The 16172-nt window shown below is 44.0% G+C and overlaps 1 long non-coding RNA gene across 1 annotated transcript in view; it reads right to left on the bottom strand.

The window, feature by feature from the left end:
- Positions 1–16172, bottom strand: part of LOC138581372 (uncharacterized) — a 271817-nt gene that overhangs the window by 150448 nt on the left and 105197 nt on the right. The window lies entirely within an intron of this gene.

Below are 16172 nucleotides of genomic sequence, written 5' to 3'. Positions count from 1 at the left end.
TGGGTGGGCCTTGCCCACTCAGGTCCTACCCTGTCTACGCCTCTGGTGTGCCCATCTTACGAGGATGCATGGGCTCGGACTGTGTTATATAAGGTAGTGTGGGAGATGTGTAAAGTCCTGAAGAGTTTTGTGTGAATTGGAATTGGGATACATTTGCAGTGTGTGAGTGGATTACTCGATTAGGCATGGTATATGGTTGAAAGTAGAAATAGTATAAAGTATTTTATGGATTCCAAATCTAAACCAACCTAACTTGTGAAATGTTTGTGTGCAGTCTTTTCATCCTGTATGATTTGCATATTTACTCTAGTGCCAATATGTCCTTTGCAAAGAAAGAAATTATACAAGTGGAAAGGAAAATGTGTACTACGAAATGTACGTTTGAAATACAAATAAAGACTGGTGCACTTACAAAAAGGTATTCTTTTTCTATGTGTCTAATAAAAAATTGGGGGTTTGAAAGGTCTCCCGCTCGCCCCGCCTACCGCCCCTCCCACATTTACTTTTCAGCCCATTATAGGCAGCATGTAAGGTACATTCGGCACTCTGCAAAAATCAGTTGTTCACCCCTGCCTTATACTAAGTGAATTAGCAGAACATGTACAACTTGCAACCTAGTTATCCATCTCCAAAGCAGAATAATCTTCACCCTCTCAGCAGAAAACCGTAGCCAAGCATCACAGAGAGATGCACACATACCAAGTTGCTTATTCTCAAAGCAAGACTAAATGCTGCACAGTGATTGATTAAGGCAAGAAGGCGGGGCGCGAACAACTTCACAGGCCTGAGTTGCGGTTGTGAGGTCATAGAAATACTTGTGTATGAACGTGATACAAATAAAAATATCATATCATAAAAGAGCAACAAAGAAAGATATCAGACACAGGAGCTACAGGACAGAACACTGCACACTGATTGATCAAAACACATTGGCTTAGCTGAATTCTGAAGCATGTGTTCAAAAGAGATTTATGTTCCTAAGCGGTACATCAAAATGTATCATATTGAAGGTCACAAGTTGGTAGGAACCGAACAACAAGCAGTGAAGGATATGCCTGTCAAGACAGAATGATCAAGGTGCAACACTGTCCGCTGTAGGATAATTCGCACCAACAGAGCTCCAATTGCTAAGAAAGAAGCCATGCAAAATACTATTACACCTGAAGTAGGATTAATAAGTAATTAGTGATTTTTTGGGAAACTTATGAACAAACCTTGCCTCACATATATAACAGTAACAAGAGCCAATGTATGGAATCACAAGTTACCCAGGTACATATGTATAGATATATTCATATAATTGTAAGAGAGTGAAGTTTTGTAAACAGCTAAGCCCCAGTGCTTAAGGTCGGAGGTAGGGCAGATGAAATCATGAGAAAGTAAGGAGAAGCAAGTAATGTTTCCAACGACAAGTTGCAAAGTGCACTGGTGATGAGCAGTTCACACTGGTGAGTCCAGTAAGATGGTGCAAGCCGATTAGGTCAATGTGAAAGGAGGTAAAAGTTTTAATTCCAATGTCACACTGTCCCATCTCACATAGGGATTGGTTGAAATGTACTTAGTCATTCACTCTACACATACTCCTCCTGGAGCAACCAATTACAAATCAATTTCAAATGATACAAGTTTAAGAGTGTTATCCAATCAGCACCATGTGAAAGGAGATGATGTCAATGCTAATGAACTAACAACCTGAACCCTTATGGTCCTTAAATTCAGTAACACATCATGGATGGATGAGGATGCAGAATAACTCTTACACCAAATGATAAGACCGACTCAGGAAGTTGGCAAAAAGTCTCAATCTGACTGTTTTATTATCAATTGTCTAAAACAGGGAGTTACAATGGACATCAACGGACGTCTCACAAGCTCACTCAGTGCATTTCATAAAAAATACAGATTGTATACTTAAATTTCATCATAAGTGACGTGATACTATGTGGCAAATGAGAAAAACCAAGGGGTGGTTGTGATAGGATCAAGGGGAACATCTAAGTATACTTTCTATACGGGTACAGGCTGTGATTGGATCTCTACAGTCAGGTGGACAACTTATGCCCACCCCTAGTTCAAGTAATCTTTGCCACTTATTAGATACACGGTACATCACTGGCTCTCAAACTATAGGGTTCTTCGTTATACGGCCCTCTACAATTGGTTGGCATGCTCATGCCCTTCAAGAACATTTGGCTCACTAGCAGCACATAAGCTGGTATCCCAGGTGTCAGTGGGTGGACTTGACCATGTCTCCCCACCCAATTAGCTCGACATCCATCATCACTCATGGCTTCTGTCATGCAGATTGTCTTTGTACTTGGCTTTGCAAAGTATCCTTGCTCCTGAGAATATACAGGGGTGTGAGCATGTTCTTATCTCAAGTCTAGCTCTGCATGCCCAGTTTCTATTTCCAACTAACCCATGTGACAGGAGACTGTGCTTCAGCTCTTTTTCTCGCATTTAATTGCATTAATTGAATAAAACTTGCCACTCATGGTGTCTGTTCCTTGCACCTTAACAAGGGATGGTTCTTCTTCTCACATTCACTGTTCTTCAAGGATAACCAGTTCTTGGCCGCTCCAGCCTTTGACACCAGGTCAGACAGCCTTCTCTGTCTTTCCTAGATCTTCAGCTGCTTTCTTGCTACGACACAGCTTCCAATCCTTCTTTCTCCGTGGGTCTAAGCTTACTAAAATTGTGACATCCAATGTTCAGATTCTATATACTGGTGGCATCGCCTGCAGTCTATTCACTTTGTGTAGCCAGCCTTTATGATTACTTAGTCTACTTGCGTTGCTGTATCTGTACAGTTATAAAATGGCTTGCATTTTCTGCAGTGTTTTTCACACGTGGAATCTTCACCTCGCACATGGAAATTTACTTGATTCTTTACTTCGTCATCAGATTCTATAAGGTCTATACATTTTCTTCTTCAGCCACTCTTATTAGTGCACCACGCTTGCTTCTTGTGACATCACCACCTTCTCCTTTTCTCATTTTTCATATTCCTCCGAGGACCTCTTCCAAGCGATTGTCATCTCTACATCAGTTAGGGTTTTCTCAATGGATTCATTTTCTCGAAGGCTCTCCGTGGAATAGGCACCATCACTGGTGTCGTGCATGTCACAATCTCTGGCTTCAAACATATAAGAAGGATGGGGCGGGGCTTCCTTCAAAGGCATTCAGCTGCTCCTCTACACTCCCCCCTCTGGTTAGTTCATCAACCACTCCTTCACCAGTCTCCACATCTTGATTTCTTCTCTTGAAGAAATGCTTCTTCCGAGTACATATCTTTACTACTCCCTTCAGGGAGCCTGCTGATTTTACATGTTCATCAATGCTCTAGTTCCTGTAGCTCCATTGTCCATTTGGATTACAATAGACCCATCTTCCTACATACTTCTTGGGATTCCTTGGATGCATGAATTTTGTTCCCATAGGTGCTAGGATGATAGTCTCTATATATTTCCTGATTTCTTCATTTGTCAAATCCTTGGGTCCAAACCCTGATTCGACATCAATCATGATCTTCATTCCAACTGCCTTCTTTGCTGTCTTCTTGCACCGTGTGATTATTATCCTGATCACACAGAGTCCAAACATCACCATCACTAATACTGCTCCAAGGAACTTGAAAATGTTTGACATCCATTGTGGAACCCATGAGAAAATGGACACAAACCAACTGTCATCTGCAATGTCTTCTGTCTCATCTCCCAGCTGATCATGCAGTTTCGTCAGCAACGTTATGGCCTCTGTAAAGGTGACATTCTCATCATTATGCGAAGGTATGAACGTGCAACATGATGGCCCGATTTTGGCGCAAACTCCTCCATGCATTGCTGTTTTCATATCAAGGACATATCTGTTCTGTGGGGTCATCAGCCTTATGGCCCTAACTTCTTCCTTGATAGCATTAAATCCCTTTATGGGAGTGTTGATTGTCTGCAGGAGCTCCCAGTGAGTGATTTACAACCACTTCGCATTGGCCATCATCTGGATCCCTGGCATAAAGATAGTCATGAATATTGCTGAAGTCTGGCTGAACAACCTCTGCTCATTTGGAATAGAATCAAAGGCTTCTATCAATTTAGCTTAGAAGTAATTCTCTCTTCTTGTTCAATTTAGAAATGTGAGTGATCTTCTCCTCCTAAAATGGGCATCTGCTTTTGGAAACTCTCCAATATTCAGGGCACTCTTAGGAATCACTAATGCTGGAACATGGATAAGCACTATGGAGCACATCCCTCCCCAATCTATGGGCAGCTTCATGTAGGCTCTGGACCCAAACACCCAATAGTGGTCCATTAAAAAAACGGTTCCACCCTTCATGCCTGGTACATCAAAATTCCAGCCACACTGGCGAATCTCTCCAACTTTCCTCGTACCATTATTTATGAAACACAAAAACGCACCTTCCAGGGATACTATCTACAATGGTGCTCCTTTATTCCTTTATTGCCGACCTACGGCCGTTGATGCTTGCATTCTTTTTCTGCAGTTTCTATAACTGATTCGCACTGTCCAGTTATTGCTGCTGCATTGCACACAACCAATCCTTCAGCCCACACTTCACGAGTAAGCACTGTTCCTTTGATTTGTAGTTAGCCTCTTTGCCAACATCTCCGTATCTCTTCTTTATCTTTGCCTTGGCAATTTAACATCTTGTTTTCTTCCAGTCTGATTCCTGCTGCGCTCATTCCAGGCTGTTCATATCTTATTACTAGATTCTTTGTTTCTGGCTTCCCCCTTGTCTTCAAATCCTACACATAATTATCTTCTCTTTGATTTGTCACTTTATTCATCCATACTAAGGCTGCTGTTCAACCTTGGAACTGTCCTCTTGTCATACAGAGCGTGAGATGCGTCAGGCAATGAGCTTTGTTCACTGGTACTTATGTAGGTATTAATAATTTGGAAGTTCCCATGGCATAAGGTATGAGAGCGCACATGTAGCAACTCTCCTTAGATGTTCTTTCTCCCACCTTTTTCATGTGCCGATACCACATGTTATTACCCAAGTGTGCTGTACTATCTAGCTATGTGTTTATCCCATTATTATCTTCCTCTGCATTTCTCTTGTGTCTCCCAACAGAATGGTTGCAGCCCATGGAAACAACTCTAAAGCAGCTCTACTCTGGGGAGACAACACAAGGGGCTTTGGCTCATGGGTAATGGGCAAATCTACAAGAGCTACTGGAGTGGGGAGGATCAGAGGGATATCTATCTTTTTTGGATCAATGAAATAATAAATCAGAAGAAACAAAAAACCGCAAAGCATAACTGGACATATGTTTATCACGAACTAACATATTAATCCCCACCACTTATGCCACTCTGGAGTTTCTTGGGCTTGCTCATTCTCCAAAATCATGTCAACTTCAATATTTTTCCATCTTTACTTCAATTTCTTATTAAGCAGAAATCCACAGTCAGTCATGAATCCAGCAGTAATAATATTTCTTCTACTATTGCTACAAGTAGCCTTCTAATCACTGGCCATGTTTAGGATCCTGCAATAAAGTGCAAACATCAGTGCCTCTTCTGACAAGAGCAGGGTAAGCTTGAAGGATATTGGGAATTTTTACCCAAATAAGAACACAGTGAGAAACAAGTCTGGCAACTGCTCACATTTCCAGTTCTTAATTAAGTGTTGTCCTGAAGAGGAAAAATGGGACGGTCCCTTCCCCCAACCTACGTACAAACTATGGTCGAAGACGTCACGACCCAAGTACCCTCAGCGGGACGAGTTCACACCTCTGTCCGCCACCTCGGATGGCAATATCCACCGTGGCAATGCCCCACCTCCACAACCTGGCCGCATCCCACCCAGAGCATGGGGTGGGAAACAAGATAGAGCTGAGACCGACCACATGGACTAGCTCGACTAAACGTCACAAGCCTATGCTGCCATCATTAGAGATGACATTATGACATAGCCACAACGTACAGAAACACATGTGCTGCCATGCACCTGGATCAGACACGCACCAACCCACACGAAGAACACGCTCAGTACTACGACTTAGAGGACCATGCACACTCACAGACATGCATCGTTATTATTTTTCACATAGGTCAGCAACCGCATCGCAGAAACGCAAGACGCCAGAAGTGTTTGTGTATATGCTTGCATACGCTTCATGCTACTAACCCCTGAAGATAAGACCCCGTAGATGGGCCTATGTACAAAGAACCACACCGCACCCTCACACTCCTTGCCTTATGGACCTTATACCGCCACATATAACCAAACTGAAGTAGGCCGCAAACCAGAGTCCACAGACCCGGAGCAGTTCATACAGAGCTACAATGTGCCGATTATGCAGCCCAACCCTGACTAGAGCCCCGCAGCCAAGGTCGTGACGATGCAATGAACGCGCTCTCCAAGCCAAGGTTACACTTGCCACTGCTACAGCTCCCCAGAGCAGACATACAAATCAAATCCCCATAATTCTGCCTCAGCCACGGTCCCTCAACACGTGACCAGGCCAAACTGATACAACGCCAAGCTCCAAGGACTGAAGAAGCACTGGGGTCCCACGTATGGGACCCAGCTTGCAACAAAGAAGTAACAAATTCGACACTGGCAGCAATGGGAAAGGAGCACTCTAACGGCAAGTAGCAGGACCTGTCCATTGTCTTTCACTGACACATAATCACACATTGTTGCCAGCACCAGGTACATCACAGGCTGGGAACAAAGATGGTCCCAGGCTTGGGGGCTCGCGGATGGCCCAATCAGGGCATGGGGGGCTAACCACTGATAGTTCACAAAAAGACGGTTACTCGGGGGAACAATTCTACATTGGGTTTGGTTGCCCCTTTTATTGCGTTAAATTTCAGGAGTCCTATCCAAAGGGCGCTGGATGATGAGTATGTGCTAAAACAAGGGGGGAGACAAAACACCCATTGCGTCTTAGATTGCTACGAGAATGAAAGAATGTCTCGTCGTGATGTCATACATATCTGGTGACTGGCATGAAAAAAGTTTCAGAGATGTTGGGATTTCCTGTGTTACTCTTTATTTACCCAAACAAACTGGAGGTATATTTCATGCGGGTGATTGTCTACATAAAAAAATGTTAAAAATAACAAGTGGTAAGAGTCATCACTTAGATAGTTATTTTTTAGAAGCTAAGAAATGCTGTTTATGCACTTGAGGTGCTAAAAAAAACCCCATCTGTGGCTGGGTTGTGATCTTTTAGTCTTGGGATCCTTCCTCTTTCTTCAGAAGGTATCTTGTGAAGGTGTGGAGAAGCCACAACTGTCAGGTCGACCGGTTTCGATGGTTAAAAGGTGTTATAAACCATCTTCTTCAGGACACAGAAGTGATTTAAAAGGTGACCTAATCAAATTCCGCCCTCGGGTGTAGGGCAGTTTGTATGAGCCAACGGCAGGCTCGTCCGTAGAATCCGGGTATCCAATAGCAAAAATGCTATCTGCTGGCGCGGTACTCAACGTCTCGGTAAATCGGTAAATCGGAGGGATACCGAGACGTTGAGTACCGCGCCAGCAGATAGCATTTTTGCTATTGGATACCCGGATTCTACGGACGAGCCTGCCGTTGGCTCATACAAACTGCCCTACACCCGAGGGCGGAATTTGATTAGGTCACCTTTTAAATCACTTCTGTGTCCTGAAGAAGATGGTTTATAACACCTTTTAACCATCGAAACCGGTCGACCTGACAGTTGTGGCTTCTCCACACCTTCACAAGATACCTTCTGAAGAAAGAGGAAGGATCCCAAGACTAAAAGATCACAACCCAGCCACAGATGGGGTTTTTTTTAGCACCTCAAGTGCATAAACAGCATTTCTTAGCTTCTAAAAAATAACTATCTAAGTGATGACTCTTACCACTTGTTATTTTTAACATTTTTTTATGTAGACAATCACCCGCATGAAATATACCTCCAGTTTGTTTGGGTAAATAAAGAGTAACACAGGAAATCCCAACATCTCTGAAACTTTTTTCATGCCAGTCACCAGATATGTATGACATCACGACGAGACATTCTTTCATTCTCGTAGCAATCTAAGACGCAATGGGTGTTTTGTCTCCCCCCTTGTTTTAGCACATACTCATCATCCAGCGCCCTTTGGATAGGACTCCTGAAATTTAACGCAATAAAAGGGGCAACCAAACCCAATGTAGAATTGTTCCCCCGAGTAACCGTCTTTTTGTGAACTACTATAACCCTACGGTTAGGGATGGTACGAATGCTTTACGGTCAGAAGAGACCGCAATTTGCCCTGATGTCTATTTGGGCTAACCACTGATGGCATCACAACCAAACCAATCACTAACTCTCTCCATGTAACAATTTCCATGTGGCAACTTTTAGGGACAACCCAAGCGTACCACCTGACCTCTAGTCTACCAATTAAACTTTTCACTATACCATCCTATACTGACCCTACCACTCAGGGAACCAATCCGAGTTGCGGTAGGTTTGTGGGTGAGCTCTCGCAGTTTATACATGTTGTTACATCACTAAGACACAAAAGGGGCCTGCAAGCCCGATTACAACGAGAAGTTTTTCGGAACCTATGCTCCATGAACCTGTGTCACGCCGCCGCCAGCCCGCAGGTTCCGCTGGCGTCTTTGGAACGCTTGGCGCTGGCGACGCCATTAGAATGTTCCATTTCGGCTTTTCTTGCTTCCGGGTTAACGGTCTAGTCTTTTCTGTTCTGCCTTGCTTCCCTATTTAGCCCCGCCTTCGCTTCCGGATCGGCGTGTTGCAACTTTGCCTTTCGGTTTGTTGCTGTGCTCCATTCCACTTGCTGCTGCCCTGCTGCCGCTTGCTTCCCTCTCCGGGGTTGAGTTCCCTTGCTCTTTCCCGTTCTCTGAGTACTTTGCTGCTAGCATATCCTTCCCCGCTCATCCTGGTTTTAACTTCCCTTTTCTTCTTCCCCGTTTGCCTGGCTCTGCTTCTTACCTTCTTCTCCTTCTCGGTTCTCCCTGCTCTCTCTTCCGCTTCCCTCTTCTCCCTCTCCGCCTTGGTCTCTGTTCGTTCCCTGCAGCGTTCCCCCTCCTCGGGCCGCGCTGCATAGTGCTCGTCCTGGTGCCTTCCGTTACGGCACGCTCTCTTCATTCCGCTGGTCCAGATTAGCCTGACTGCTACACCCTCAAGACTTCCTCATCTTCAGAGAACAATCATCTGCTACAACGCCTCTTGGGCTGTACCTTCCTGGAACTCCTTGTTACACCATCCGATCCACCAGCCACCAGAACCGGAACAAACCCTGTCAACCGGTTGTTATCCTACTACAAATCCGCTTGAAGAGGTTTTTTTTAAGCTGTTGCTTTTTTTCCTCTTCTTGTGGTCTCTGCGGGAGAGGGGTCCCCGGCTTCCCTGTTTAACAGGGAATCAGGGTGGCTTCTTACCGCGGAAGACCATTTCTCTTCACAAAAAAGAAGAAAACTAAAAGAAAGATCCATCAACGCGAAATCTCTTCAGAAGAGTCAGGTGAGGAGGAGGGGGAGGTGGACTTGGATATAACGGACATACAGCCGGCTACAGCTGAGTTTGACAACCTGTCCCTGTCTGTTTCTGTGTAATAAACAGCAGTAACCTATTGCTCTTGTGTGGGCCTCCTATTTCTTTGGGACACAGAAGGAGTTAGGGCCTTCCGACAGCTGGAGGTCTGCGGACTTAGGGTGCGGCCCTGCCGACCTCCAGAAATTATCCTAACAGTCCTTTAGGCCTAATCATGATACATTGGCATTTCTCTAAAGTCCAATTTCAAAAAGATCTCTATGACTCTCTCCACGTGTTGCAGGCCTGCTATAATATCTATAAGAAGTGTTGAGTGCGAGTCATAGTCCAAATGCGCTTTGCATTTTTAATCAACTGGTAGCTTTGTCATCATTCTTTGTCCTCGATTGAGTCTGCACACGCTGACATTCTTCTTCTTGTCTTGCTTGTGGATCGACAGTTGGGGGTGCGACAATCTCTCCATCGTATAGCTTAACATTGTTCATGTGGATCCATGCTTGTCTGCCTTGGACCTTTACTGCTGAGGGAGTAACATTTTCAACAATGAATGGGCCATCAAACCTTGGCTCGTGCCACTTCCGAGTGAAGTTTCTGATTAGTGCCGTGTCGCCACCAAATAGTCTGGGTGCTGATAATAGTTGATTTGATCTGGTTGCTGAATGGTTTTTATATGTGTTTGATACCGACCCCCCTCGCACTTGAGTTGATCTGAAATGAGGGAGATGCTAGAGATCATACATGTCAAATATTCATGTAACTCATTTCCTAACATTTTTCCTGTACTCTTGGCATCACTTCTACTCCTCGATGGAGGGGTCAAAGGTGTTCTTGTTCACCTTCCTGTCACTAATTCATGGGGGCTGAGGTGATGGTCCGAACCAGGTTGATTCCTTGGGGCATATAAAGCTAAGGGCAGGCAATGCGCCATCCCTTCTTCAACATCAGTTTAAGTTTGGGAATCCTTTTTTAAGGAGGCGTTGAGTCTCTCAAATGTTCTGTTTGCTTGTGGTTGATAAGCAGAAGAAAACTTGTGGTTAATACTCAACAATAGTCCTATCAGATCTCAACACTTCACACACCCCCCAGCTTGGAAAGACTTCACTCACTAAAAACGTTGCTGTGCAAGTGGCATCAGGGTGTGCACATGGACCTGCTTCAATCAACCTGGAGAAGAGACACACCATCACTATCAAATACCTGTATCCATTACACACCTGCATCATATCAACATAGTCAATATGTAAATGGTGAAAAGGACCATTCGGTCGAGGAATTATTCCTCTAATAATTCACAGTCTATGCCCAGCGGTAAACCTTTGACATGCGATGCAGTTTACTACATAAAATGCAAAGTGTTCTAAAAATTTGGCATAAACCAGTCTTCCGCAATTGTTGCAGCAAGACTTTACCTAGTTACATGCACAGGTTACTGCAGCTGTTCAAGCGCTACCTTTAACAATACTACTGGCATCACTGGCTTTACAGTGTGGTCCTGTTGCCATAATGCTTCAGTGGGGGATAAGGATCACCCCCCTTTGCTTCCACAATTCCTGCTCTTCCTGTGGTACACTTCCTTGATTCTCCATTAATTGAGTTCTCGGTAAATGATTAAATCCTTCCTTTACTATCATAAGCATGACTACTTTCTCTTTTACATCTGGAGTATCAAAACTTAAGATATCTGGTGAATACGCAACCCTTTTGGCTTCTGCGTCTGTGGTTTCGTTCCCGTAAGAAATAAAGTCTGTACATTTAGTATGAGCTGCACATTTAATGACCGCTATGGCTACTAGGAGCTGTAGTGTCTTAATAAGTCTGTCCAATAAAGATGCGTGCTGCACTGGAGTGTTGTCCGCTTGGAGGTAGCCCCTCCTTTTCCAACATGCTAGCCCCACATGTACGGTTGACGTCTCGTAGACGGAGTCACTGTACATGTCACTTCCTGCCCTTCGTGTTTCTCGAGCACGACAATGAGCGCTACCAATTCTGCCGCTTGCCCTGAAAAGTGAGGTGGTAGCCTGGCACTTGCTACAATCTCAAACTCGCCATTTGCTCTATGCCTCACTACAGCTGTGCCAGAATGCCGTTCTCCACTAGTCTGATACATTTTCAAAGAACCATCAATAAAGAGAATTTTCCCTCCTGGCAAAGCATTTCTTTCACACAGGGTATATCATCATATCTTTCAACCTAATTTGTACAGTTATGCACATGATTGCCCTTTGTTACTGGCTCAGCTACAAATGTGGCAGGATTAATTATTTTGCATCTGACAACTTTGATTGCACAGTTCAAAATCATCACTTTGTAAGCAGAAGCTCTCTGGGAGGTCAATATACCTTTGGGTTTCTCTAAAAGGGCAAATACAGCATGTTCTACAAAAAGCATCATAGAGCAGCCCATTGCAATACTTGTAGACTTCTCTATTGCGAACGCAGCGGCTGCCAATGACTGTTCACACAGAAAGTGTTCCTTCATAACCGGGTCTAGCAACCCACTATAATATGCCAGAGTTTTGTACCCTAATGTAGTCCTCTGGATAAGCACTGCTGTCATAATAGTCCCATTTGTGAAAAATACCTCAGCATAATTGTGAATTCCAGGAGCTGTATGAATTACTTTCTTCAACTCTTCAAATCCTTCCTCCATCTCCACAGTCCATTCTATTTTCTCATTGTCTACCTGTGCTTTCTTTAAAGCCTGCAAAAGATGTCTTGTGTACGAACTATAGTCAAACACCAAGGCTCTAACATAATTACAGAGCCCCAAAAACTGTCGCATCTGCTTTTCCGTGTGCGGTTTTGCGGTTTTCATGATCGCCTCAGTTCTCCCAGGTGTCACCTTCTTCCCTTCATGTGAAATCAACTGTCCTATGCATAACACTGCTTCTTGGCAATACTGTAACTTCTCTTTGTCTACTTTATATACTTTGTCTCCTAAAATAGTCATCAACTGAATTGAGTCCTGTTTGCACTCATCTTCTGTAGAGCTACAAATTAAAATGTCATCTACCTACTGTAGCACAACACCTTTCACATCAATATTGCCTAAGTCCATCCATAGGACTCTGTTAAAGATCGATGGGAACTCACATTACCCTTGAGGCAGCCTAGTATGTTTCAGACGAGTCTGGCTAAATGTAAATGAAGTCAAGTCTTGTGAGTCTTCCTGCAACGGGATTGAGGAAAATGCATTTTTCAAATCGATCACTGTGAAATATCGAGCTTCCACTGGGATACTACATAGTATCATCGCTGGATTAGGAACTAAGGGAAACTCTGCTTCTATAAACTGGTTAATCAGTCTCATATCTTGTATAAATCTCTACTACCCTCCCTTTGATGATTTTTTCACAGGATACACTGCGGTGTTACACGATGATTCTGATGATACCAGAATACCTTGTTCCATCAGGGCTGAAATAGTCTTGAAAATGCCCTTGTCAGCCTCTCGAGACATGGGGTACAGTCTTGCTCAAGGTAAAATCACCCCGGACTTCAGCTTTATTTTGACTTGGCCTATTCCCTTTAATAGGCCTACATCGTAAGAGCCTGTAGTCCATAAGACACTTTGCACGTTCTCCAAGTCTTTGTCGAAAAATGCTGACCGCCGCCGCACTATCGCCATTCGCTGTGGGATCTCCCTTTTCTCTATTCTAACCCAATATATAATGCTCATAGAGAACACTACTTCATCATCTGCTGGGTCATCTCTAAACATGTCATCATCAGAAATGTCAGCCAACATGCACCCTTATTCAATAGCTATCACTGTTCTCCATGGTCAACCCTCATCATCTGTTCCTTCAAGCATCGCCCTTTCCCTTCATACTATTGCTGCATCTAATTCTAGAGGGATAGTCAGTCCCCCCTCTTCATCCGTGGGTATCTGTGGTCTAAACAAGAATTCCTCAGGAATCCTCATAGTTCTTCCCACCAAGCCAGGTAGCCATGTCAACAGAATGCTCACCCCATAAAGAAAAACCTCTGGTTTTATTGGAATGCCTCGCAGAGCCACTTGCCCTGTGTTAGCATCAATATAAATTCACCCATGTTCATGTAGTGTATTCCAGGAGTGGAACACATTATCCCTAGGTCAGTAAAAGAAACCGTCATGTTATGCTTTGTCATCAAATCTCTTCTCAAAATGTTAACTGTTGTCTGACGTGAATACAACAATGGAACTGACATGTCACACTCTTCTATAGAGACAGGTAATTCATCAGTAAAAGGAACTCAATTTGTAGCTCCAGAGAAACCCAGAGCATTCATGGCAATTCCCAACACTGGATATTTTCCCTCTCATACACATGAACGAGTAGCCCTGTGTCTATTAGAAAAGAAAGGGATTTGCCTCCTATCATCACATCAACCCTTGGTTCCTCTTGGTGGTCTATCACTGATAGTACTGAACACATCAAGTCACCCTGTGAGTCGTCCTATTGTGGGTACATGCATACCCCTTTACCTGCAAAGGGATTCCCTCCCACTTCAATGACACCCCCTACTCTGGGTGTCCCGTGTTTGCATACTGCTGTGTCTGCATGGGGGCATGCTGTGACTGCCCTTGTGGTGGATTCATTTGTGCTTGCTGTGGCTGCTGTGCCTGTTGTATTTGTGGTGCTTGTGCCTGATACACTTTACGATCTTGGGCAAACCCTTCCATATGTTGTGAGCTATACACTGGAGGATAAGCTGTGTCCCCTCTTGAGAATTGGCCATTCTGTACATTCCTTTGGCTCCCACATATGTGCAATGTGCCCTGTCATCTGACAAGTCCAACATACAGGAGGAGCCCGTCTGATCAATCCTCCTTGATTGAATCCCCTTTACACATTCTGATTCTCATTCTGTGAATTCTAAAACCCACCTTGATTACTTTGGAAACCACCCCTCCCTCTATAGCCCATGCCTCTACCTCGTGGCACAAACTCATTCCCTCCTAGGTTCATCAGATGCTGATTATTCGCCTGCTGCTTGCTTTATTCCCAGCCCTTCTCTGCTTGTCAATACCGCCCCTTCTATGGTATATTTTGACAATTATTTCTGCACTAATTTACTTTCCTCAGGTTTCCTAGCCTCATCTCTCTTCTTATTTTTCTCCTGCAACAGCCGACAGTGATGCCCTATTGTCAACTTTATCTCAGCCCATGGCTTTGCTTCCATTCCCACTTGCTTCTTTATTTGCCGTTGTACTTGCTCGGGCAACCCTTGAAATAAAATGTGGTAAAACAATACCACTGTTTTTTCCCACAGCTTGCGCATTTCAAAGGTCCATCGCTCTTCAATGTCCTGAATGTAAGAAAGAGGATCCTCGTCTTCTTTCATCTTACATGTCATGATTTCACCCATATGTGATGTATCATGATACTGCACCCTGAGAGCCCTCCAGACATCTGCTCTGCAATTATTAAATGACGCTCCATTGTACACTGTGTTCTGTGCTGTCAAACTTGAATAGCCTGCTCTCTTCCATATGTCATCAGCTCTTTCCCCAAGAATGGTTGCTTGGAGACCTTTAATGTCCCCTATTGCCAAGGTATTTCCTTCTGTCATTTTTTCCAATTCATAAATCCATTTTCCCGCGCCCGATATTAAACTCAGGAGTTTGCATCTTAAATTATCATTATCCATCTGCGGCCATGGAATATACTGTGGTCTTGCTTCCCCTTTTTCCAATAAAGGAAACAGCGTAAACCCTAATCCACAATCGGCTCCCATTGTCTGCCTAGCCATAGTAGGGACAATGGTTCCTGATCGCCTCCTCGCTGGCAACGATCTTAACCTGCTCACATATGGTGGTGATTCTCCCTTCTCACTATACGATCATCCTCTAGGACCCTCTGGATATGCTATGGGATCTGGCATCCTATCCTTAGGTTGCTATAAATCAGACCATCTCACTTCCTTGTCTACCTACAGGCTTCCCTCAGGGGCACATTCACCTCCTCCCTCTTTCCCACAGAAGGATTCTCTCACCTTGTCTGATATGTCTAATCCCAAACTAGTGTGACTCTCATCCCCTTCATCCTTATCTAAGATCAGCCTGCTTAAGGATAAGGCTCTATGCTCAAAGCTGAATGGATTTTCCTCTTTGCTTCATGGTTGGAAGACTAGGGGTTGATCTCCCTTCCCTCAGCTTCCCGATTTGCTACCTTCCTTTAAGTCTTGATAGGCTTTATAGATCCTTTCTCTGATACTTCGTACATTAAAGTTCTCTTCTAAGGCCACTCTAGATGGCTCTGACATTGCTCCTTTTAAAGGGAGGAACGCTTCCATTCTGTCCAATCGTATTGTTGGGCTAGGCTCCATTAACTCCTTTTGAATGATGTCAATATCTTGCTCTCGCTGTCTCCTCTTACGTTCTAATTCTTCATCTAATTCTCTTCGCTTTTTCGCCACCCATCTAATTCTCTCCTCTTCTTGTATTATCTCTTCTCTTCTTACTCCTGCTGTCCTTTCTTCCTCTTATTTTCATCTCTGCATTCTTTTATCCCTTAATTTCTGTGCTTCCTCCTCTTCTCTCTCCCGTTCTTGCTTATCCCATTCTTTTATTGCCCTGTGCCTGTTGTTATACTTTCTTTGCTCCTCTGCCCTTTCTTCTTTCTTTTTTTGCTCCTCCTGATACATATGTGTAAAGACGCCGGTGGGGGGTGTATGTACTTCCGCT

Source organism: Ambystoma mexicanum, chromosome 3p, assembly GCF_040938575.1.
Source record: "Ambystoma mexicanum isolate Mex_15411 chromosome 3p, UKY_AmexF1_1, whole genome shotgun sequence".
NCBI lineage: Eukaryota > Metazoa > Chordata > Amphibia > Caudata > Ambystomatidae > Ambystoma > Ambystoma mexicanum.
This window is presented reverse-complemented; position numbering and strand designations above follow the sequence as displayed.